The sequence below is a fragment of the Cyanistes caeruleus genome, chromosome 4, assembly GCF_971803275.1.
Source record: "Cyanistes caeruleus chromosome 4, bCyaCae1.hap1.1, whole genome shotgun sequence".
Classification (NCBI taxonomy): Eukaryota; Metazoa; Chordata; class Aves; order Passeriformes; family Paridae; genus Cyanistes; species Cyanistes caeruleus.
The window spans coordinates 79,584,462-79,611,494 of NC_141704.1; the positions used below are offsets into that span (position 1 = coordinate 79,584,462).

At 37.8% G+C, this 27,033-nt stretch overlaps 1 protein-coding gene across 8 annotated transcripts in view; it reads right to left on the reverse strand.

Annotated features, from left to right (window-relative positions):
• Positions 1-27,033, reverse strand: part of PLEKHA5 (pleckstrin homology domain containing A5) — a 160,835-nt gene that overhangs the window by 130,112 nt on the left and 3,690 nt on the right. The gene's annotated exons all lie outside the window — the stretch shown is intronic.

The following is a 27,033-nucleotide window of genomic DNA, read 5'->3' on the forward strand; positions in this document are numbered from 1 at the left end:
AATCCTAAATTATTTGAAAATGGAGAAAAAAAATTATAAAGAAATAAGAAAAGAAAACCCTCAAGAGCTTCACAGCACTCATCAGCTACTCACCCTGGGGCCTAAAACAAGTTTTTCTTGTTGACCACACCAGCCATAAAGTTCATAGTTTAGCATGGAAGAACACACTCCAATTAAGCAGTGGTGCACAGAAAGGATGTTTATTTTTTTCCTTCTGTGCTAGTCCTTGATCATTTATAATCGAGGTAAGATAATTAATTACCAAAGCTCCTCCACCCCAGCATTACTCATGTGTTTCAAGCTAGAAGTGGAACAAAACAGTGAAAAGCTTAAGAGACACTGTGTTTAAATGAAAGCAACACAAACACCTAAGCCAGCATTTTATTGCTATTACCTGTTTAACTACACTTGAAAGACGAGGTCCTAAACTGGTTGTAAATTGTTGTAAACTCTAAGTTCATCACCTGCACCACCGCCCAGGAGAGCCAAAATCACATGGACAGCGTTGTGCAATACACTTAATAAACTTCATACAAAACTCACTCAACCCCACGTTCACCACAGCTTGCATTGGGTAATTCCTGATAGCTACAACATTGTGGGTCTTAAAGCAATAAATTAACTTTGTTGATGAATGTTGTCCATTGTTTGGCGTGGTTCTGGCAAAAGGATTCCCACAGAAGCAACTGACTGCTTTTCTTGCACCCAAAGATGAGGTTTTCGTGTTGGAGCAAATACTCATCCAAAGGGATGCTAAGCACCTATGGAAGAAGTTTTACAGGCACTTGCTATTTCATGATGTCAGATGAGAAAGATACTGAGGTTTTGGACACAGGATTGCTCATTTTTGAAAGGTGTCTAAGAAAGGTATCTGGGGGAATTTCTCTTAATTTGGAAAAGTGATTAAACATCCAGATGCCATAAAAAAATAGAGGAAAATATTACAAGATAGCTCTCTGAAGCTCAAAAAAATTAGGCACTTTCACACATTGCCACAACAGACTTAATAACAGGACTCCTTCTCCTGTAGATGAAAAGTCTTGCTTTATGCTTTGAAGCATATTATTAGTCTAAAATACAAGTGTTTATTCCACTTCCTTTCAACCTATGTCAGCCCTATGAGAGGAAAGGTGAGGGCTACAGTTTAACATGTGGGTCACTTCAACAAGAAACTCGAGTTCTGTTTCTCTTCTGCTTCTGCAATTCAAAAAACAATCTGTGTCCTGAATTCCCAAATTACTCTTGCTCAGAGTTCTGATCCTGGCAATTAGTGCCCTCCTGAGCAGCCAAGCTGCAAAGTTAAGAGTAGTCTCTAGGTAAGCAAACCCAAACCAATACAGTCAAAACTGGATCATTATTTTAGTACAGGGACATCACTCACACCAGGAACAGGCGGCTGCAACCTCATTTTACAATCTCTGTGTCTAGAAGAAAGGTTCTGAGCCCATTAAGCCTCAATAACCCTGCATCATTTACAGCCTTTAAGTACAGTATTAGTGGTTCCTTGCCCTCTGCTGTAACTACTGCAGTTTTCTTCCTAAATAATATTTCTAATAGAAAGGCACTATTTGAATACTCAAAAAAACCCCACCACGAGAAACACCCATCCCTAAACCCCACAACAAATGTACGCTGATTTTACTTTAAAAACCACTGTCAAAGAAATTAGCATGATTTAGATAAAAGATCAAAGCTTCTCATAGGAGGTGACACAACTGCAGCCATGACTCACATTCATTCTGCTTCTTAAAGAAACAGGTTTGACCGAGTGAAGAAGTTGCAGACTCAACAGGTAGGGAGCTCTCAATATCCTGCTCCACAAATGAGCTGCTCACAGAATCCTTGTTACTCTTGCAAATAGTTTGTCCTGTCCAGATGAAACCACGGCAGTCAAATAGAATCTTCCCAGTGTCTTTTACAGCTTATTTCCCCCTACACTGCCATGATGGGGTAGGAAGTTGGGGGTTGCCTGCACAAAAAATATGAAACTTCACTCTACGAACCCTAAAAGTTATAATTTCCTCCAGTCTGCTCCTCATTGTACCACTTCTTCATCCCTGCTTCCAAATCTTTTTTTTTTCCAGACACATGAACTAAAATTAACTGCAGCGATGATCTCACCAACACAGATTCGCTCAAGGAAGTGCCCAAAGTTCATGCTTGCTCTATTTTCTGAAGGCTGGAAAACACCACACTTTGGAAGGCATCTGGTTAGGCAGCCTTCTCTCTGCTCTACCAGGGAATGACAAGAAATTTAGGACACGTTAAAGATGTGAAAGCACAGTGGAAATCTCTAACAGCCATCAAACTGGAAATACTTGCACACAGCACAGAACTATGCAGCAATGCTGCTTTGGTCTGGAACTAGCACAGAAGTATGCCAGAGATGAAAAACAAACAATCTGAAAATCTTTTTATGCTCCAGAAGATTCACTCAGGAAAGATTTCTTGATTTAAGTAGTGGATTCTGTAGCGTATCACACAAAAATTAATTTCTGAAGTTCTCCATTATATTTTCTCCACACAGAATAAATGCTTCTATCTGTTTACACAAAACCTCGTAGGGATTAATCATGTTTGAGCTCTAACCCACACCAGGCATGTTTGAAATTACTTACAGTAGATAAATGCCTTTATAAACATGTAGAAATTCATCTCTTCATGGTCACATTTGAACCCTGTGCCTGTTAGCTTGGCTTCCCCTGGGCTGAAAATCAAGGATGAGGATAACACCACCTAAATCAACATCTCTCCAGTAAGAACCTCACAGTGCTCTGGAGATGACACAATGACCTTGCCCAGGTGACAACAGCTACAAGCTTTGAGGTTTGAAACGCAGTGGCAAGAGGGACCACCAAGGAAAACAGAGACAATGAGAGGACAAAAGTTTCAGAGGGTAGCTGTACCCCCTACTTGGTGCTTTTCTCCCACATAAAGAGGCAAAGCTGTTTTTCTCTCAGGTGATCTGCATTTGCCACGGGAAAGTTGCACTAATTGATGCTTCCAGAGAGTGCATAAACCCAGTCAATCCAAAAAAAGTGACCTCAACCGAGTTACAAGCCTGTGTGTGACCACAGTCACAAGGCCAAAGCTTCTCCCTGCAATTATTTCTTCAAGAAACACGTCCCAGTGAAATAAGATTAGGAAATTCATCTACCAGCATGAAAAGGCAGTAAAAATAGACAATAAAAATTAAAAAAAACCCCAAAACTCCCCAAATAAGCACATTTGTTATCAAATTTCCACAACAGATGTTCTAGAACAAGCAGAAAAATAAAGATGAGTCTGTAATTTCTACAAAAGTCCCTGTTCCTCTCTTCCCATTTTGGATTCCCACTAAACAGAGGGAATTGTAAAATTTTTAAATTAGATTTGAAGCATAAACTAGGATTATTTGTAACACACTGCAACAGACTTAAACCACCAAAAAAACCCTCAATAGTGCAAGTACTAACAACAGGCTCCCCAAATTTAAGAAAGCTCTGCCTCTTTTTACCATATTTATAAGTAACATTCACAGTTACACTACATAAATTAAAACTAACACAAAAATAGGCATGCAAAATGCAAAAAATAAGACTGTACTGGTTTCTAGACTTCTCAGTCTAGAAAAAAAAGAAAAAAAATGAAAGCACCTATGTATCACATATATATATATATAAAAACATATATAAATATATATATATTACAATCATGTTATGGAGAGAGATGTTTAGTACCTAAAAACCTACATGTTCCTGAGACTTCATAACATACAGTTTGTTTTCAAGAGTCAATTCAAAAAATAAACGTATAATGGTAGCTGACATCTGCACTTGAGCTTGGAGCTTGGAGCCCTACTCTTACTAGCAGTGCTACTTATTTTACACATAGCAAACCAGAAACATCTAGGTAAGCATTGTGCCTATAACAATTACAAGTAAATATTCAACTGCCACTGAATTTAAAACAAAACTAAAAATAACAACCAAACAAAAAGAACACCAACAAATATCAAACAACTTATTTGATTTATGCTTTATCAAATCAAACTTATTTTGTGTGATAACACCCAGAAATGCTGTCACACTCAATTATCCTCTAATTTAATTTTAAATGATTTAGCATCAAATTCTTCAAGGACAAGCCCATATAAAAGCACAGAAACAAATTACAACTTAAAAAAAAACGCATAAAAGAACAAACTTTAATATTTGAGTTCTTTTGCTGTCTACCCACAAGTAAAAAAAACCAACATGAACCAAACACTGTATCATTATCATCATCCATGGGATTGAAAAGCGATTTTCCTCTCTCTTATGAAATAATATTTTACTGGACCAAACCAGAAATGAAGCAACTTAGAACACTGCTCTGCAACCTCACTGCATATTTTTATTTGTGTACCACAAAGCTCTCCCAAGAAGGTACACAAGTGTTGGATTGTTTTGTTTGGCTGCTGCTGTTTTTAGACAATTTAAAGACACTACCAAGCTCCCTCTACTGTTTTATTTATTCCTGAGATGTCATTAAAGCACAAGGCAGGAAAAATGCCTTGTCCTAGACACATCTGCATCCTGAAAGAAGTGGTAATTTGATTACTAAGATTTATTTCAACGTTTTTTTATAAATTGAAAAGTGCTATGTTCCAAATTCAATGTGGTATAGAGAAGATTTTCATTAATAATTACTGTAGCACTTAGCACTTCCAAACAAAATATACAAATTAATATGAAGTAGAAATAATCCTTGCTAACAAAAAAAAAATAAAAAAAAAAAAGAAAATCCACAAGCATAATAAAACCCACTAAAAATACTAAACACAGTAAAAGCACCATAAATTTCTCCTTCACAGTTCACCATGCTCAGGACAAGCTGGTGCCTCTTAACCCACTTCCATTAACTTTTATTCTGTATTTCAAATATTGATCTTTCATCACATCCACTGGGATATGAGGGGGTCTTTAAGCTTTCTCTTAACATCACAGCCAACCCCAACACTGCAAACAAAGTCAAACTGCAGCTTTTGTGAGAAGCCTGGGCATGGTGCTTGCTCCCAGTATTCATCCCAGCCCAGACTGCATCACATCAGGCAGCTCAGAACAGAGTCAAACGCCTCAGTTTGAGCTTCAGTTCCCTCCCAGGTACACACAGCCAAGCCTTTAAAGTCTACATTTAAGGTGTGTCTTGATTTTTTAGTTCAGGGGGCTAAACTGAAGGTCACCTCTCATTGGTAGCGAGATCCACAAAGGTGCTCAGTTTTTATCATTACTGAACAAACTGCAATTTCAGAGACATTTCGAACTCTCTGTAACCTACAACTATACTGGCAACCACAAAAGCATCAAAAATCCCCATCCCTGCTCACCCTCCTATCACTTACTTCTCAGAACTGAGATCTGTGTTTGCACTCACATTTATTCTTAGTGCTTCCATATCTCAGCCACAAGCTGATGTCCATGGGGAAAAAAAAATACTGTAATGTTATCATCTTATGGAAGAGCCACTGCTTCACTGACAGAACATCACCCAATGATTTAGGCTGGGAGCCACCTCTGGAGCTCATTTATTCTGACCCCGTGCTCCAAGCAGGAACAGCCTCAAACCTCGTTCAGGTTAATTAGAACCTTGTGCAGTCAAGTTTCAACAATCTTCAAAGACAGAGACCCCACGGCCTCTCTGGTCAAAAGCTGAGATGAAGCAGGTCACAGATTATGCTCCTCTCAAGGATAATTACATTTCCTTATCATCAAGAGCTGGCAAAAGCCCCTGCCATTGCTGACAAAATGATATTACTATGTCAAATAGCACTGGGAGAGTTAGCAGCAACAGCAGCAGCAGCTGTCAATGCCCAATAAGAGAGTTTCTGCACTGAAAACTGTTTCTGACAGTATTTTTCAAAGCACAACCATTTCCTGAAGTCATCTTGCCAAAACTGACAAAATTCTGGGTATTCAGTCAGAAATACCTCCTCTATTTCGAGGCATAGAGGTCCATATATTTACTGCTATGCTGTGATAACAGGTGGGTCAAATGCAGAATATGTTTTCTGCCTTTAAAAGCAGCAGACACATCAAATAATCCATGGAGAAAACACAGTGCTTATGAACAAGTCAGCTAAATGAATGGTCTTTTTCCTTATTTTATCAACATGATGAATGACTTGCTGAATCACTTCTGAAGTCAACTTCTTTTGTTATTTTGGGGTTTTGTTTTGTTTAGTTTTAATCAAATATAGTAATGAATCAAAGACAACTTAAAGATTCAAATTCCCCCAGAAACTTGTAGCCAGGGTAAACATTCCTTTTGCCATTATTTTATAGTTGGTGCTTTCCTCCTTGATTGAAAAACAAATCTTTACCTGCTCAGTCAGCTTGGCACTCATTTTCCTATGTTAACTTCAATAGTTTAGTCTCTAGATATGATCTGTAAGTCCAAGAGAGGACCTGAATTTTTGATATTGAAACTGGCAGGAAACTATACTAAATACCAAAGTTTGTTTCATGTGCATACAAACACATGTGCACACACGTGACAGCCAAGAGAAAACACACAGGGGAATCAGCCTTCCCCCAGTCCCAAAGTTCACTTTTGAAAGTACCTAAAAGTTTAGACTTGTACCTGGCAAGTGTAATCCACAGGTTTTACACTCGTTTCAGAGAGTTCTACTTATTTAAAATCTCAACACACACTGCTAAGCCAGAGCAGTTAATTCTACAGTTGTGATTCATTCCTGTCAGTACAGTTACTTTTTAACTTGACTCATCTTCCATTTCAGCTGTACCCAAAAACATTATTTTTCAAACTTCTGTGGACAGGCAAGTCACTCAGCCCAATAAGCAGTATTAGCAATTTTGCTGGGCTCTAAAGTTTCTGCTGATTTTGGAGGCAGCCATAAAAGCAGACTTCAAAGAACATCTCCACATCTTTATTTCAATATGCCTTCTATGCTAGAAATAGCACCTACTTACTGTTTTAGTTAATCAAAGAAAACTGTAAGTATAAATAGAAACACCAGTGAACTGCAGGGAAATACTGAGCTGGCATCACTTAAGAATGCACATAAAAATACTGTATAAAAACTATAAGCAAATCTACATGTCAGATTTTTTTCCCCCCATAGAGCATTATCAGGCAGCATGATATTTAGTGAGAAACATTTCAGCATTAACAAACCTTCTTAAGGCAGATGGAGCCTATGCCAGCACAAAAGTCTTTTCCCTGAATAGCTGAAACTGTCTGAGGAGCTGGTATTTGCAGCAGCTCTTCTGGAAAGTGATACAGGTTCACATCAGCTCATATCTCACTGTAAACTACAAATGACACATTTTCATTTTGATGAGACTTGCCCTATGGCTGCATGATTGCAAAAATTATTGCAAGTGAGGAAAGACTTCATGACCACAGGAAAAGGAATCTGTGGCACTGATAACTTTAATAGCTTCAAGCCAATCTCAGCCAAGATGAACCAATCCTGGCAAAGTGCTCCAAAGGTACAGTGAAAATACAAGCAAATAAAAATCCCTGAACACCTTTTCCCTTGGACTGAGCCATTAACCTTGAGCCTGGCAAAGCCACATCCACTCTATTTAGTTCTCTGACTGCAGTTTGGAGTGTTCAGCCTGGAAAAGAGAAGGCTCAGGTGTGACCTAATTGTGGCCTTCCAGTAGGGGAAGGGAGTCTACAGGAAAGATGGGGGGATTATTTATAAGGGCGTGGAGGGATAGGACAAGAGGGAATGGCTTCAGACTGACAGAGAGTAGGTTTAGATTGGATATTAGGAAAAAATTCTGTACTAAGAGGGTGGTAAGGCCCTGGCACAGGGTTCCCAGAGAAGCTGTGGTTGTCCCATCCCTGGAAGTGTCCAAAGCCAGGCTGGATGGAGTCCTGAGCTACCTGGGACAGTGGAAGGTGTCCCTGCCATGGATAGTCTTTAAGGTCCCTCCCAACCCAAGCCATTCTACAATACATAATTGTACAGCAGAGCCTGAAGAAGATCCATTGTCATCTTTCCCCTGTTCTGATTACCCATTTCATACTGTCAGCAATTAAAGCAGCCTCAATTCACCATTGCTTCAAGCTTGCTCAAAAATTACACATCAAACAGTGGCAGAAAGCAAATGCTGCTTTGACAAATGCAGCCTTTGACATAACTTCTAAGTTATGTCAAATTCCTTGTGTTGTTTCCTGTATTCCAATTTCTTCAGCTATTACAAAGAGTTCTGAAAGAGTTAGGTCCCAAGAGTTTTTTGTACAGAATGAAAATCAGAAAGCTGCACCCCAATAATTTTTGATGCGGACAGGCCATCACATTAGATTAGGTGCAAGTAATTATGTGAGCTAAAAAGCTGGCACAGGAAACAAAAACTATTTTTAGATAAAAATAGTTTTCAAGTGTCATTATTTTATGCAGAAGAATTTTAAAGTAACTGCATAGAAAGCTGTAGTCTCTCTAGAGTAGAGTCCATTTTCCATTTAGACTTGCTTCTGGAAGACTGAAGATCTTTAACTTTTTTTTCAGAGTTCTGTTCATGCTTTTGCTGTCAGCAACCTGGCTTAAAAAGCTGAAGGTAGTGCCAAGATACTGGCTGCTGGCTTCTCTGCCAAACAATTCTTCTATTGTTTCTCAGGATTTAAACTGACTTCTTTTTGGATAAGGAGTAGTCACAAACCAGTCCAAATTAAAGAGCCTGAAAATTGGGAAAGCATGGCAAGATCTTTATCAGCATTTGGAAACTCACTAGGCTATTCTTCAGTTTTGTAATTTTATTATTCTCTCTTCAGAAATGGACAACCATGTAAAAAAAGCCACCAAATGGCTTTAAAAGCTTTGCTGAATACCTGGTAGGATTTAATTCAGGCAGGTAGGATTTAATTCAGGCAGTGTTGGTAGAAGCTTCACAACCTAATTTCTGGTGATGAACTACTTAAAGAAACAAACTTGAATTCAAAAGTGTTCGTTTCCAATATTCTTGTTACTCAGTTCTCTCTTGTTTACTAGATGACATGAGAACCCAGGTTTCCAGTACTATTAGATACTTATTCCTAATCTTTCTCCTCCCAACCCAAATGAGAAATCATTAAAAGCTCATAAACCCTGCAGTGGGAATCCAGCTGGTGGTACACTAAGCAGCTTTCACCAGCTAAATTCTCTTTATAGCACTTCCTTCATATTTTAAAGTTATTCCAGTGGCACATCCAGCAAATTTAGGAATTGATTCCCATCCTTTGAGAAAGTTTACAAGTCTATCCCCACAAATGCAGTTTAACAACAAAACCCATAATTTGTGTCAGACCAGTAATCTGTATTTCCACTCTTCCAAACATCTAAATAGGAAAAAAAACACCACAGGTTTTCTGTTCTGTTTGATAACATGAGATAATATTGACCCCAAAACATCAAACCTTTCACAAAACCTTCTAACAGAGGGTTCTTGTCCTCCAAACCCTTTTGGAGTTGTGTGTATACAACCCACAGTGATTTACACTGTAAATACACTTAGTATTAGCAATACTAAGGTAAGTATTTGGCTGTCAGATTTTAGGAATGTGCGACTTTGTATTCTGACAATATTTGCTTAGGAAAACAGAAATTCATTTTCAGAGCTGACCAACACTGAGATCCATAGGTAAAAAAAGCTTCTGGATTCATTACTCAAATAAATTCATAGCTTCACTAGTTAAAAGGAAAAAAATCCAAATCCAAAACTTTAGAGAAAAATCTTGTCTAAATTATGATTAAACCTCTACAACATTTATATCCCACTTGTTACATTTTCCAAAGAATTTATTTCTTTAGAGAATAATATAGAAAAGATAGTTACTTCCTAATAATCCAAGTACTGATCTAGAGTTGAAGAAAAATCATTCTTCAGATGCCCATGTGCTTTGATAAAATGGATCTTTTGGGAAGAAAGGGAGAAAAAAAAGAAGATTTTCTTTTCAAGTAAGTAAATATTTCATCATTTAGACTGTTGTAAGCATCTTACTCTACCCTCCCCAAGCTTGTATCATCTAAATTAATCTCCTACTATCTCTAAAATGATCTCATAGGATTTCTGAATGCAGGTACAAGTTTAATACTTCAAATCCATTTATAATCTGAAAAACAATTCAGCTTTAAAACCTCTTTTCCAGGTTCCAACTCATTCACCCAAACCCCTTTGTGCAAAAAGTCAATTACACCAGTCTGAATCAATACTCAGCCAGCAGACAGTATCTAATGATTTCATAACTTTTATGTTTCTCTCATTAAATCTGTGTGTGTAGTAAAGCTTCAGTAGGAAGATCAGTAAGATTTTCATGTTTACACAGTTTATTTTCAAAACAAGTTAAAGCCAAAACATTACTATAAGCAAACCATTAAGCATGCAGCCATGCTTTGTGCACACACAGCATCCATCAAAGCTTCAGTGATAAGATACCAGCCAGAGATACTCTGCAAGACCATTTCTAAGTACCTGCAGCGCCATAATTAAAACAACATTCCTCTCATTTACTCCTAGTAAATTAATATTTATACCCTGGTAATTAACGTTGCTCTCCAGAGTTGCTGAACTAGGTTAGAGCCACACAGCAGTGCTGTGATCAGCAGCAAACACCTGGGACAGCTCATCAGGATGGGAGGGATGCACAGGGATGCCTTGTTTTGGCAATTCCAATGTTCAGAAGTGGGACACCAAACGAAAGGAGCGACCACAGGATTCCATGACTGAAGACTTCCAGCCTACACCATGCCAAGCTACACCTTCCAGGTGTTTTCAGCCACTTTCCTGAATGACAGGCATTTCTTTCAGACCTTTGGAACATCAGCCACAAGGGCCAGCTCTTCTTGATTTGTGATTCCTCCTGGTAGCTCTCTTAGTGGAACACACAGCAAACATGTTCTTCACTTGTTCTTCACTTTACTATTTCTAACTTTGAAGACCTGCACTCTCCACATCAGCCCTCAGTGAGGAATTGCAGGCATTCCTCAAATGAAGCTCTTCCATCTTTGATCACCCTTGTCAAACTCCTCTGTGTCTCCAGTCCTGTTATATCATTTTCCTGTTAAACCAGTACTGCTTTAGCATAAAACTAAGCTCGCTGAACTGGAACAATATTATTTCAGATGTCAGGCCTTTACAGCCACATGCCTTTTCCAGCTGGAGTCTGATTTTAAGAAGCCTGTTTTCTCTCTGCACTGTGGATGAAGGCCATAGCTTCTGCTTCTTCTCCTAAATGAAAGTGATAAAATATAATCCAAATATCAATAGATTACATTTTTTCCTATCCTGAGGGCATGCAATTCTGTCAATTCATAAGCTTAGCATCACGAAGATATCAATCGAATTTGAGCAAGTAGTGCTGCCTTTCAAATAGGAAAAGGAAATCTTGTTAAAAAGAGCCAGAAATCCTTGCACGAAAAGGTCAGTGAAAAGCAGTGGCATTGTGACAAAAAAGAGCACACCTAAGAATCAAAAAGCACTTTTTACTTTTCAAATGAAATTATTAAAAATCCCCACTCACCTGAACAGCTTAGGACTCTCTAAGCACGAGAAATACCAATAAGGCAACAAATTGATATAATTGCATGTAAAGTTTTTTCAAATGCATGCAGAATTTCCTTGCTCAAACCACAGAAGCAGCCATTAAAGAAGCAACATTTGCTCCAAGTTAATTTTAGCAAAGTAGAAATAAAAGATTCAATTAAGATACTGGCTCAAAAGGAGACATAAAGAGGGAAAGAAAAACCCAAACATCCAACTCATCCACCTTTGGAAAGTCATCACTAAAATTTAGGACCTGGTGGCTCCATAAGCTGAAGTGATAAAATAGCACCTATTATCTGCAGATTGCCTTTGAAGAGGTTCAAATCACATCAGGCAAAAACAAAAAAAAAATCAAAAAAACCCAAAACAAGCACAAGCTGTTGTTTAACTCAAAATTAAATTTTAATTTTAGTGCCTGCTTCACAAAAAATCTGTACTACAATTGACAACAGTTGGGATATATTTGAAAATCTTTGAAAGTCTGAAAGAATATGGAGCTGATACTCCTCTGTACTGTGTGTTACTGCTGAATTCAGTATTCACCTTGACACATTTAAAGTGAGAGGCCAGTTTTCTTCCTAGTTATCTTAAATAAGAAACAGATTCTTATATTTTTTTAATTCATTTTTTAAAGAAACCAGCGGTAAAATCTGCAAAGAAAGGGATTTCAGTGTTCAAGTCAGTACCTAAAGAATGAACCCTACGTGTCAGCTATAAAGAGAAAAACCTTGAACCAGTATTAACACTACACAGATGTGCTTTTTTTGGCTATTTTAATTTCAAAAAGTCCCTCCCCCCAGGAAAATGGGAAAATAAAATAAAAATAAAGAAAATAGAAGAAAAATCAATTAAGTAGTCAAAATGAAGAAGTATATAAAGAGGAAAAAAACATTTACCAAAATAAATTCTCTATAGAATGCCATTACACATCTCTATTTTTTTTAATGCTGACTACCTATACAGGGTAACCAAGAAAATATTTTAATTGGCCTCTAACTTCATATTCTTCCACCTCTTAATCTTGCACCACAATGAAAAGCTTTAATCTGTTTTTGTGGCAAAACAATCTCTGACAAGCAGATGGTTAATTCTGGTTAGATAAAAATAAAATCCTTTAAAAGGGAGAGCTGAGCCATGTAAAATATTTAACATCAACCACTTCAGCGGCCTCAAAACAGGTTACAAAGATACATAAACTTTTGATGAATTCACACTATTTAGTTCATCTACTGCCAAGACAGGTCATATCTTGAAAACATTGCTGTTCTTCTCAGCTTAAAGGAAACAGCTCCTGTATGTAAATTCCTGTCCTAATTTCATGTAGAGTGTTCATCACTCTCTCCTCAGCTGCCAGGACTGCTCACCAATCCTACTCCTGAGCATCTGGAGAAACAATCTTTCTTGTACATATTTTCCTCCTCCATTAAAAGTTTTATTTTGAAGAACTGTGTCCACTCAGAGGGATGCTGCCTCTTCCCCAAGAGCTCCCTGTTTACTGCTGTAACTCACAAAATATTTACATCTCTAAAGTTACTGATGCACATCAGCTCCTACTCTATACCATTCTCTCTTTTTTTTGGGAGCTGCACCTCCTCAGCTTTACATGAGTCAGCTTTCCCCAAATTATTACCCTGGCCATTAGCACCAGGTGAATCAAAGTAGGAGCACTGAAAGAGTATAGCAAATTACTGAAAACAAAATCCTAGCTTCAAAGATCATTCATTCCACACACAATATTTATACACTCTTTATTATGCCTTGAGCAAGTAAATAAATACATATATATATATAAATTTATTAAACATCCAAGGATAACTTATAAAACTAGCAATGGTCTTACATAATTTTTGGTGGTCCAAAGAATCACCAGAACAGCAATCAAAAATAGCTCAAAGCAGTGTCACCAGAGAACTCTAGAACTAACATTTCCATGGTATTTTGTGCAGTACAAAACATGGCCTAAAGAGCAGGAAAAGCTGAGATGCTTTGAAAAGTGAACAAACACGAGCAGTGGTTTTGTATGCAAATTTAAAAAAAAAAATCAAGTATTTAAAAACATAGTAAACTCAAGTTGCTAAATTATGGAAATGTATTATGAAATTATATTCTTCTCCATTTCCACCTCTTTTATTTAAGTGCTGGGTGTTAAGGATGTACCATTATGTGGAATTCAGTCAAGCAAAAATTTTTTGTTTTGTTTTACCATTTCAATACATAACTTGGAAAGCAACCAGTGAAATGGCACAACTTATCTCTAAAAACAAGACCGGAGATTTTAGTGGCTCTTGATTATGTTTTCCTTACAATGATCCTTTGCAGAAAAGTACAAATTTCAGTTTAGAGCCCTGATAATTAGTGCCTGTGGGAATAAAGCAAATTATTTTTTTCCACAGCAACATAATTTCCTGTAACTTTAATTTTTCCATGATGATATTCTAGTAGTTGCTCAGACATAAGATTTTACTGTCTGCGGTGTGATCGGGATTTGAAACAATTATCTGCTTTCAGTTTAATCTCCCCATCCAAAGAAAAAGCTAGGTTTATAGTTATTAAAAAACTGTATATGAGGAAAATATTTGCAAGTAAGCCCCAGATAATTTTAGGGATGATAAAGAATTCTTCTACTTTTGGATTCAATTATTTAAGATGACAAAATCTAACAGATGCAACTTGAAAGCGCACCTGGAGTAGAGGTGCTGCAGCCACCTTCTGGAGAATGAGAACTTCCTCCCAAAACTCCGAGAATTCATCCTCACTGACCAGGAAAAGCTTAACCTACAGAAAAGTGGTGCAGATAAATTACTTAAATACAGATTTCAGAGAATTCAGAGCTGCCAGTGGTTTGCAGAGAGGCAACACCACAGAGGTGACGCTCCAAAGTCATCCCAAAGCGCGCTCAGTGGATGCACTGACGGAACCCCTGCTGTTCTCAGAGCCTTTCACCAGATATTTTTCACTCAGCAATGAGAAGAAACCATGTCTTGCAGGGCACAGAGCTGTACAAAAGACAGCAGATGCAACCACCCTTTCCTACTGAAATGAAAAACAAGTATCAGCACTTTTTTTTCAAGTTTTAATGATGCACAGGGATGCTACGTTTAATCATCACACCTCATGAGGAGGAATCATTAAACACTTCAAAAGAAGCCTCTAAAAAATATCAACGTTCTACTTGATTGAAAAAAAACAAAACAAAAAACCAAACAAACACTGGAAACTACATTCCCTTGTAAACATCTCAGCTGACAATATTGGATCTTTCCCATAGGAAATGCTGGGGTTACAGAATCAGACCAGGGAAATCAGTGATGCAATGATGAGCTGAAGGGACATCGTGGTGCTCACTCAGGCAGCTCCAGAACCCAAACCTCAGCCAATCCAGATGGTGAACTCAGGCACTTATTGGTGTTTCCAACACCCAATTCAACAGCATTGCTGCAAAGTGTTGTAAAAAACAAACCAACCAACCTCACAAATCCCAGCCAGCCACATGCCAGACTTCTTGTAATCCTGCTGATGAAATTCCCATCGTTTTCAAATGGACATTGGGAATTCCTATTATATCATTACATAAACAACAACAAAAACACCACATATATATTCTTCTATTAAGTACCATCAATAGCTTTTCATTTTATTTTTATCTCGCTGATAGATGACCTGTTCCTACTCCTTCACAGCTAACAGTCTGAGTTTTCACTTGAATATTTTAAGCAAGGGCCTACCAGCACACAGGTATTTTATCTTAGCATTTTTAGAGAGAAAAAGTATGAAACGTTGATCTCCCAAGTAAATTATTTCTAGTAAAAAATGCTGTCCAATGGCACAAAACTAAGTATTAATAAAGCTGTTCAAGGAATGTATTTTAGTGCTATTTTTGAAAGATAGTTTTACACTCCATAATGCATTCATCTTTGCTTCAGAATGAGTATTTCCTAATGTATTCATTTGAACTTAACACTACTTTGCTTACATGACAGCTACTAATGCTTTTCATTTTAAAATCTGTTTTATTCTGTGTTCAGCACTGTAGTTTTTCATCAATACCTCTAACAGTTATTTTCAATACCCACTTCAATCCACTGAAAAAATCAAACTGTAGCATTTAATAACCAAATATTCCTTCATCTGAGTATCATGAAGTCTCCAAGACAAAACCATGAAACTTTACCAGGAACATAACAAAAACATTGTGAAGCAGGACTTATCTAATGACTACAACACTATTTATCTCCTCCCAAAAAGAAAACAGCTTTGATTTTAAAAAAAACCCCAAAAATTCCCTGACCACAAATCTTATTTTTCTGTTGTCATTCACAGTGACATTACCAAGACATCTAAGAGACCTGGAGAGAAATGGAGAAAGAATCAGTCTTGCCATGGCCAAAGCACAACTCAACCCCTGGCTTATCTATTAACATTCAGAGGTTATTTTCTTCTAATTTCTTCAATTAGACAGATTCTTCCCCAAACTCATAGCAGCCAGTCTTTCACAGACAACAGTCTGAAAGACAAATAGAACTAAAGTATGTCAGTCTAATGACAGCAGCCCTACAAAGCAAAAATCCCTCAAGTTCAATTGTTAATCTCTACTTCCACTCCTTGTAAAACAAGAAGTACTGGCCCCTAGCAAGCAATTCAAACTATCATATGGCAAATTAAAGAGCATCACTGATCTGAAGGAATCACAGGGTGCAATTCTCCCTCGAAAGAATGACCAGCAGGTTGTTTGAAATACAGGAGAAAGTCATAAAGAATGATTTGGTTTTGCTCTGCCATGTGAGTTTACCCCTCTCTATCCTTTTTCAGGGAGAAAGGGAAGAGAGAAGGTGGTGAGGGGAAAAACAGAGGAATAGATGGGTTGAAGATTTTATTTGCTATTAACAGCACATTAGTTGAGTGTTTAAGTGTCACTGTATTAAATATGTTGCAGGTGAGCATGCACACACATACACCTCTTCCTCATTTTTAGAAATAAATCAAGTAATCTAAACCATCAATTTACAGAGAGAGATTTGTAAACATATCTGTTAATTATCACAATTCTAGTGAGTAGTCCCTAGTGCACACTTACTTTAGGGGAAAAAAAGTAAGCTTAATTAAAATAAAAAAAAATAAATTAAAAATCTGTAAAGCTCAATATACAATTCAAAGTCTTGACTTTTCAACATTTAGCAGCGTATCCTGAGCAGGCTTTAATTTTGACTGAACAGCAGAAAATCTTGCTGGGTTCATTTCAGGCTGCAGGCATTTGATACTGCACTGACCTCACAGTATTTACATTCCCCTTAGGAAAATCTGGCATGCAGTCCAACTGGGGAAGATCATGTCTAACACTACTTGAGCTACCAGTGCTAGAAGCAAGCAGAGTAACAGTGAAAATAGTAGGGTGAACAATAAGGGCATGTACACAGAAATAAAATAAAAAGGAAGAGAAAGAGAAGGTCAAACAGCAGAAGAGGAGAAGAACTGAAGAGACAAAGACTTGGAGACAGTTGTTTTTCTGATATAAATAAATCCCTATTTTTTTTTTTCCAAACCAATGGTGCAGAGAGGCTTTTAGACTACTAAAAAACCAAATTACTTTAGCTCAAGGAAAATAAACTGATCAGAAGACTTGAAATATTTGCCTCTGATCAAAACAAATTAACAGCTGCCAACTGCAGCTTTGTCTGCATTGCGTTTGATTTTTTGTTGTGGTTGACATGTCTATGTCAAATTTGGACTGAAAAACACAACCCAGACCATAAAACCCTCCATAAGCTCTGCTTTTGACCATCCCTCCCCACTCCTAAAAGAGACACATGGTGAACCCAGCTGCTAAATCCAAAACCTGCTCACCTCCATTCATTGCAATTTAGGTTCCTAGTGCTGCAAAGAAATTAGACAGGAATACAGGAGCCAATTTTCCACAAATTCTACTCCAGTATTTCTTAGAGGTGCTTAACCCATCTTCAAACAAGTGAAAAATTTTGTTTGTTCTTTATGGATTCACTCTGCCAGCAACATAATCTCCTATATACCAGGCCTGGTGAAAGTGTATGAGACACACAGGTTCTGAACCAGAGCCAGATCCATTTCTTCAGCTCCTTGAAAAAATAAATAAAAGCCTTAAGTTACCAGAACGCCTTTTAAAACCCTGTTTCAAATTGCACAATGCAGTTTTTCAAGGAAAATAATAAAAGCAAGAGCTCTTGTGTAAGTTAATGATTGCAATACTTGACAAAAATGATGGTACCTTCAATCCTCATTAAAAGTTTGAGAAGTCTCTGTCTGCACTAATGACTTAAAAACAGCATCACTACAAGTCAGAAAGAAAAAACAACACCATTACTGAGCAAAAGACTTCCTCCCCCTCTTATTTAAAACCAGGATGCTGATAATTCCAGCTCCTCAGCCTGATGCAATCTTTGCTGAACTCATCGAGGGCTGTGAAACCCCACTTAGAGCCTAACAGGACATCACCACTTTAATCAACAGACTGTTTTCTATTTATGTCTCACTTCTAGTTCTCTTTCAGCAACCAAACAGCAAGATTTTCAAAGAACTTACATATCTGAACTCAAAAATGTTTTGAGGCAGCAGTCACCCAAACAAAAGATTATAATGAACAGGATAAAACACTGGTATTTGAATTGCTGAATTTGATAGCACTTTTTGTTGTTTTGAACCACAAAATGAGCAATCAGAGGCACCAGAAATCCCGAATTTCTTGTTAGACAGGTTTGGCACTTTCACCTGAAGTTGGATGAAAACCACAGAGTGAGCTCAGTTCTGAAGCACACTGCAAAGTGCATAGCTTAGAATGCAAGAATAAAGAGCACTTCAGGAAAAGGTTCAGATTTTTATTATACCTTGGAAGTGAAGTAAAATGCAAATGTTCCAGGTAAGAAACTTGGGAGTGGGTGGTCTGTAGAAGATGCATAAAGAACAATGTGTTCTGTATATATATGTGTGTATATATATATATAGATGTAAGATATAAACACTAGTGGTAACAGGAAGTCCAAAAGGACACCCTTTCATTAGATTTGCATTTAAACAGAAGTCACTTTACCATACTACTAGACATCACTCATCTAAGTAATTCTAAAATGACACTTTTTATGCTGTGTACTATGCACTGTGCAATATATTCAGCTAGAAAAGTAGGCAAATTTAATGGTTTTGTTGTCACTTTATCTGCTCTAAAGAACAAAAACCTTTCCTTTAACCCTCCTCTTTGTGGCAATCACTAATGTGGCAATCCTAAACCTGGGAAACTTTTAAATTCAGTTTACAGGAAAAAACCCTTTCATTTAGTTATTGAATTGTCAGACAGACAGGAGTTGCAGATGTAGAAATACAAGAGGAAGAGGAGTACAAAGGAAATAAAACACCTTTTGCAGCAGGGTTAGCACAATTCACACTCTGCTTCCTTCCAGCCTCATCCTCACAGCATTTCAAGGCAAGGTTGAGGAGGAGGTTAGGACAGCTTTAGTGACATACTCCTCCAAAATTCACTGTAATAGGGATATTTTTAGGTTTCAATTAAACGAGTTAAAATTTTATTGTTTCAAAAGTCAAATTATTTTAAGTCTGCTGATACAACAAAGAAGATGGATCAATCAGCAGAAGCTGAAATGCTATTAATTGAAAAAAAAATATTTTAGTATCATTTGGGTGCTTTACCAACTGAAAATATTCCAATGTTTCAGACCATGTAAGCAACAGATCCCCACATCAAGCAGAGATGAGTTTGTACCACAAGAGAGATTTCAGATCAGAACAGATGATATGAATATCTAATGAGGTTTAGCTTGCATCATTCTTCTGATTAAAATTCATCATTAAAATGAACACTTGATCTTACGACATTGATTGCTCAAACATGTATTTTTGTTTGCAACTTTCTTTGTCAACCTTGCATCAAACCTTACAAAAAATTCCAACCAAAGACTTTTATATTCATCTAGAGGATTTTCCTTGTACATCAAAAAAGACAAAAGTAACCCTACAAAATGGTGTGAACAAAATTTAAAATCCACAACAAAACCCTCCAGCTCACAGTCTTAGCCAAGAGGAAACCAAGTTACTCTTTCAGGCACTCAAGTAAATAAAATTAAAAGGTTTTGTTTTTCACCATAAGCATTTGAAAGCACCACGTGTTTATTCTTGTTGCTCACAAAATTTTATTTAAAAGAGAGATTTCTGTCCTTTTTATAAACCAAGTTCACTGAAAAAAATTTTTAGATTATACATCACATGTTTTTACTCATCTCAAAAATAGTCTCAAAAATGATAAACCTTACAGACATTGGTCAGGAGCTGCATAATCTTCAGGATTAAATAAAAAAATAGGGAATAAAAAAAATCTGAAATGACAGAATTTTGCTAGTAGTACAGCTCAGAACAAAATCCAAAGCTGTATTTTTGCAGGATTTGTGCAATTACGGTATCCTACTTATTCAGGGAGTAGATGATAAAAGCTTCCAGGAAATACTGGAGTGGAAAGATGGCAAAGATGGCATTTGAAAATTGGAGCTTTCACCAGGCACTTTGCTTCCAAATACCTTTTCCTACTAGGACCTCTCTTGCCTGGTCTGACACACTGAAACATTTCCAGTTAATAAAACACAAGATTTATTTTTAAAGCACTTGTTTCTATTAAACATGATTTTTTATAGATTCTGGAAGAAGTAAAAACAGGGAGCCAATTTTAAAGGTTAGGTTGCTTGGCAATATACCTTTCCTTACAAATAATTGTTCTTACTAAATCACAGTGGAGAAAGCCATGAAGAACTAGGTTTGTGGAACCTCCTGAATATGCAAGTTTTTTTTTAATTGCTTATATAAAGTTTCAAGACAATCACAGGCCGCAGAGAAATTCAAAATACTGTCTTAAAAACTCTTTTTTCCTCCACCCCATAGATTTCAAATAAGTATTCAATTCAAGTTTTGTAGGTCTGGAGCAGAGAGATGAAACTTCACAACCAAGCATTTAACCAGACCTCCCTGTCCTACCCAGCTCTGGGAAGCAGAGTTTTACTGGAGTGCCTCTGCTGTCAAGTTCCCACCCCCAAATTTCTACTTCTGATGGCCACCACTGATGCAGCTTCTTCCCTCCTCACCATCACTGTCAGAGAACACCTCACCTTCAAGCAAATGCAAGGAGAGAGCTGCAAGGCATGGTTATCTCACACATTCCAAAGAAAGAAGGCAAGGGAGGAGGGAGAGAGAAAAGGGGAAAAGAGTTTAAATTTAGGTATTTACTTACTGAAACACAGAAAAGAACACACATCCAGGCACCACGCTGGCAGGAATCCCAGCAGTCAGGGCTGTGGAGCTTCGCTTCCAGCAAGGATTTCTTTGCCTGAAGCTCCACAAGAGCCTTCTCCCCCTCTCACAAGCACACAGAAGCGAAGTGAGGAGTGCTCTGCACTGCCAGCCCGAGTGTATCTCAGGTTTAATGAAGTGTAATTCATTAGAATAAGAGCTGGGGTAACATAAACATGTGCAGGAAAAACAGGCTTGGCGCAACACCACAACAGACACCGGGTTTGATCAGCACAACAAAACTCCATCAGACCACAGGGTTAAAAAAGAAAAGTGGGTGCAACTCCTTTAAAGCAAAAGCAGAACATAAAAGGCACCAGGTAAAATCTGGACCTGTAAAAGCTCTAGCAAACAGAGCTACAACGAGCAGTTCACAAGGCACCAGGTGAGGTTTATGGAAGTGTCCCTCACCTCCAGGTGCTGCAGGATATGGTACCAAGGTGGGGAAGAGGAAAAAAAACCTGTGCAGCACCCAGACACAACAGGAAGATGAAATACAGGTATGTGCCCCAAAATCAGTCTTAAGAAGGCACATCAATTATCTTTTTTTTGCAAAGGGGGGAGGGCTTGGGGAAAAGAAATGTACTACTGTATTTATTAAACACTGCAGCAACCACCTACATGAAAGTTTTGATTGATGAGCATTTCCTCTGCTTTTTGCCATCCTTCACACATGAAAGACCATATAAGAATTCACTTCACTGTAATAAATGTAGAGTATATCCACTTTATCTGCTAGTAGTACTTAATGACCAAAAAAAGACCAAAGCTAGGGAAAAGATCTTCCCACTTCAAAAACAAGGATCTAAAACTAGAGACCAATTTACTAATTTGTTAACAAATATCAAAAAAAGTTTGAGTGTCTTAAATATCTTTCTCATGGACTTCAGTATTTCATGTGACTACTCATGTATAGGTATTTTTAAATAATTACTCGTCAATTCTTACAAGCATTGAAAAACTTGGTAATGATTTAAAAAAAATCAGTAAGTTCCCTCATGCTTTCAAGTCTTTCTCAGTGAAACTGAAGCATTTAAGGTATTGCCCAATTTAGAAACACACTGCAGGAAAGAGACAGCTCAAAATATCAACCACAGACGTCATAGGCAAAAAGATCCTTTAGAAGCACAGCAATTCCTAACGTTCACATTTGGTATTCCACCTCCCAGACTAACTTTGAAACAGACTCCTAAGCCAGGGATAATGGGCCCTTCCAGACCTGCACACGAGTCAGACAACTTGTTTTTGCAGGGTGAACTTTTGCCACCCTTCCCTCTGGGAGAAATCCCATTAAGTTTGCTCCTAGGAAATCGGCTCCCACTCCTTTTCCTGACTTGCCACTGCTCCTTCCTGCCTGGTTGTCTCTCCACTCTTTCCCTTTCTGCAACTGCTCCCAGCCTTTCAGCCTTCCCCTGCAGTACAGCACTACCTACAGCCTTGTCCTTCCACATCCAACCCATAAGAAGCTGCTTTTTGGATGCAGTCCCACCTCTCCTCTGACCCACACCCATCTCTTCCTGTGCCTAGAATCCTTCCACCTCCACACCCAGCTTCAGCTTTGCGGTATTTTTGGTTCTCGAAATATTTCAGTGGAAGAAAGAAGCAAATGTTAAAACAGATAATAAATGTGCAGGCATTCCCAAAAAAGTTCTCCTTATCTGAACAGCTTTGCTCACTACAAAAGGCACAGGGTAGCTTGTAGCTACATTCCAGTTCACCCACACACCATTATTTGACCTACAGGTCACACCGTGTAAGAAAAAGAATTGAGTTTATTCTTCATTTTAGTAAAATAAAGGTTAGAGGTAAAAAGAACTAAATTTCCAGGAGGAACACTGCGATTTTTGAGTCCTGGAGAAAAACTGTTTGATCTGTTAGTATTTTTCTCAAATTACAATTTCCTTTCAAGAAAGGGCTTTTCTGCAAAAACTACTGGTTGTTCTTTGATTTTCTGGAGAAAGTCTCATCTGAATGGGAAAGGGTCTTTAGAATGCACATAAAAGACAAAGGTTCAAACAAAAGCTGAATTCTCAATGAGCACAGGTTTATTTTAGTAAACAATAGAAACTCAGAGCTGAACCAGATCTTATCCCTTTTAATCACTTAATAAATTTTTCTTGCCTTCCCAATTTTCAAGCTACATGTCTACAATAAACAAACCTGCACTGACAAAAAGCCTCTATAAAAGCACACAAAACCTCTGTTTGATGCAACAGTGCACTCACCTTGGCTGTGGCCAGGGTTTGCCAATGCCTTGATTCAGCTAGCAACAGGAAAAAACTGTTCTGATGAATACAGAAAAAGGTAAACTTCAAGAGCAAACCCTAAAAATGAAACTTTAACCCTCTTAATTGAGTTTTTAAGAACTCAAAAGCAGTCAGCTTTTGTACTGCCCAAAAGTGTCAGTCCTACAGCAAAGTTGAGAAAAATCAAATTCTAACATCCAAACAGCTTACCTAATAGTACTTCTGTAGAAGCCAACCTAGGCAGACTGATGCAAAATTCCACAAATATTTTATTTGGATTGATTTTTAGAACAACCTTATTTGATAAATTAGTAATTTAAATAATATAACCCTTGTTTGGAAAGGAAAACAAAAAATTACATAAATATTGAACATGTATTCAGAACTATTGCAATGAGAATCAAAAATGCAAGAAAAGGAAGCAAGTGCCTGAGTTTAGATCACTGGGTCATTTTAACCAACTACAGGGGTTTCTTATGCAAATACATAAATGCACACACACATTTCTGTAATTTTATAGTACTCAAACCCAGCGTTTTGGTGCCTAAAGATTATGAAGTCGCCACAAAATCCTAAAAAGATCAAGCTGGAAATTCTCAATGATCTTACTAGATGAGGAGTCTGAGGCCTGTGACCAGGTCTGTCTTTTCCACTGAGAAGAATCACAATGGGATTGTCCCTTGGGGTCCTTTTCCTTAGGCACTTATAAATAAATAACATAAGTAACTTATGCTCCCCATTCTGCTGTCCAGCTTAGATGTGTTCTGGGAGTAAAGCCCTTAACTTTTCAGAGCTCACAAGCACACGATACACTCAGCACAAATAACCAGGCCAGTGAAAGAACCAAAGCAGGACAAAAGGAAAATACCAAGTTTGCTGCATCGCAATTTTCAAGCCCCACGAGTTTTACTTCGTAATACAGAATATTCAATACTTAACTGAAAATAACAAATGTTGTAATTGAATGTCTTGGTTCTACAGTCGAGGGCCCTATATTCTGGGTAAAAGTTTAGTTGTATAAATACCAAACCAAGCACTACTTCAGCAAAGTTTACTGCTGCAGTTCCCACCAAGTGCCAGTGAAGGGCTGTCAGTGCACAGGTCTAATGTAAATTAAACAAACCCAGACTTCTCACTCTGAAAGAGACAAAACCCCTAAACAATATAACCACTCTCCTGAGAACATACACAAGATATCACCACACTGCACATTCTTTTTAACTCCAAATAGCAAACTACACCTTTTGTCATTCGGGTTTACCAGAGGTGAGGAGGATGTGGGGAAATGATTCTGTCATTAGCAAATACTCGAAAAAAACCCAAAAAATAACATGTAAAAAAGGTCAAAGTCCTAGCTAGCATCAACTTACTAAGACAACCCTACACCAAAAGAAAAGCACGGTATGCAAAGGAACAACCCCTTATCTCTCCCTGTTGTAGTGTATCTTTCCAGCTTAAAACTAGAACAAATTCAATGCCATGGGAGAGAAAAAAAAAAGTGTAAAATAGTCACCGTTTGGTATTTACTTATTCTGAAACCAAGTGCACACATCCCAAGAAAAATAGAGTGTCCTTTAAAAATAATCACATTTCAATGCAGTCTGTAAACTGAGTCATTTGTTTGAAATGCCAGTCCAAGGAATGCTAAGATTTAGCTGACGATTATCTCCTCAACATTATCCCAATTTGATTATACAGTGTTTACTACATCAAAGCCAAAAAAAGCACAGTAATAGATTCAGCAACACACCCACTTGGAACACTGAAGACCTATTATTAAAGAACCAGAGGAATAATTTTCAAAAGGTTTTTATTTTCAAACACAGTCTAGCATAAGATCTTACCATAAAGGAAGGTTGTTAAACATTTCTATTCAACCCACATATTTGAAGCTGTGCCTCAGAACTTAGGTCAAATTATTTATGTGATCAGGAAACTTGACTATCCTTCTTGTCTAACTCTGACTGGAAACATAGCAGGAATCCAACAGACAGGTTTCAGTGGCTAAAGCACCAAAAGCATGATATTAAAATTCATTTCATTGTAACTTTGTAACTCATATGGAACATAAAATGATCTGTTTCTTCCAGAACTAACCACAAACAAGATTTCAATATTTTTAGTTTTAACATAGCTTTATTACGCCGTAACTGGGTATTAATAACATTCAGCAAATCAGTACACACAAATCAGCAAGTTATGGTTAAAAATCCACATGTGGGGGTGTTTGTATAGCAGAAGGTCACAACAGCCCGTGCTGTTTGCCCCTCATGCAGAAGCCCCACAGTAGTTGAAATTCAGACAACCAGAATTATTATAATCAACACATCACCCGGAGTTACAGTGCCTAGGATTAGAAGACAGTGATTATAACGTTGTCACCCTGTCTTCGTTAGCTCTCACATCCTCTCTAGCACCAGCACAGAGAGGGAATGCGAGACAGCTTTAAAAGAAGCTATCACTGGGCAGGAATTCAAATTCAGCCTGAGACGCTACACAACAAACCAGTATTTAACTTAGGATGCCAAACTGGTCAGACCACGTGAACCTTTCAGCAGGCCTGACAGCACCATCCCTGCTATCCTCCTACAGCTCTCAAACCACACACAAGTGTTTGTGCAACATGTTTTCAAAGGCAGCACAACTTCCAAACACAAACGGAGCTATTTTCTGTTGGCTGTCAGCGAGACAATCAGCTCCATGCACATCCTCACAGCTATGGCAGCACCTTGAACATGAGATCTTGGAAGGACAAGGGTGCACAACCAACTTAGCACTCAGTAAGTCTGGCCAGAAGAGCATCAGTTACTCTACAACAGCTGTTCACACACTTGTTTATTCCAGGAAAACTCAAGTTGTTATTTTCCAGTTACTACAGCTGGCCAACACTTTGTTCATGGGCTTATTCTACAAGAGAAGGTTGCATCTCAAAGTCCAGAAGAACATAATTTTTTTTTCATATTGTACACACACACAAACACAGCTTTTTTTAATTCTCACTTGTCATCATTTAACAATCTGCACAGAACTCCTGAGGTGAAATTTTTAATGGATCCCTGTCCTCAGTCTGGTGTATTTCTTGTCAACTGCTACACAACACTCCTGCAATGTAAATTGCAAGAAGGCAGAATAGCACAGAAAAACAAGTTGCTTATTAACAAATAATCTACCCTCATAGACAGTACAGTGCCTATTCTGGTCAGATTTTTGGGAGCATTATGCTTCAGTACATGCTTTTAACTTTTGTTTAGGACCAAATCAAAGACACTTATATAAAATAAACCATGAAACACACAGGAACATCCACCTCACGCTGCCTACAATGCCTCTTAGACAGAGCAGCAACCTTGTGCTCAACACTGCAACACAGGAAAAACCTACCTGCAGCCTATAAACTCTATCTGTAAAGTTCACTCATAAAAGTTATCCCACTAATAACATTATTAATTAAAATACAGCAAACCAAACAAAGTGCAGTGAGCAAAAACTCCTGAGAAAACTCTTTGAGAAAAGCCTGTGAATTGTTAAATAGAAGAAAAAGAGGCATATTAACCAAATATACATAGGTGCCACTTAAAAATTTTCCAGATAAGGAATAATGGACTAACTATCTGGAGAGGAAAAGCTTGTAAGAAGTTTGTACAGATCCAACCAACACACCCCCTGGATATCTACACAAGAGCTTGATTTTCATGTCTCTCATCCAAGAAGACAACACACAGAGCAAGGCTACCACAGTGAATGTGCTCCTCAAAACATACTGAAACCAGAAGAAAAAAGAAATAAATAATGGAAATCAATGCTAGAAGCAGAAGCAGGAGGTCTGCAAAGAAAATGGCCAAATTAAACCTTCAGTGTGGCTTTAAACAATGTAATTAGCCAACAGGGCTGAAATCAACTCTTCTCCCAGTGATGAAGAAAATCTTGCCTTCGTGAAAGCATTTATGGCACAAGAGGGTACA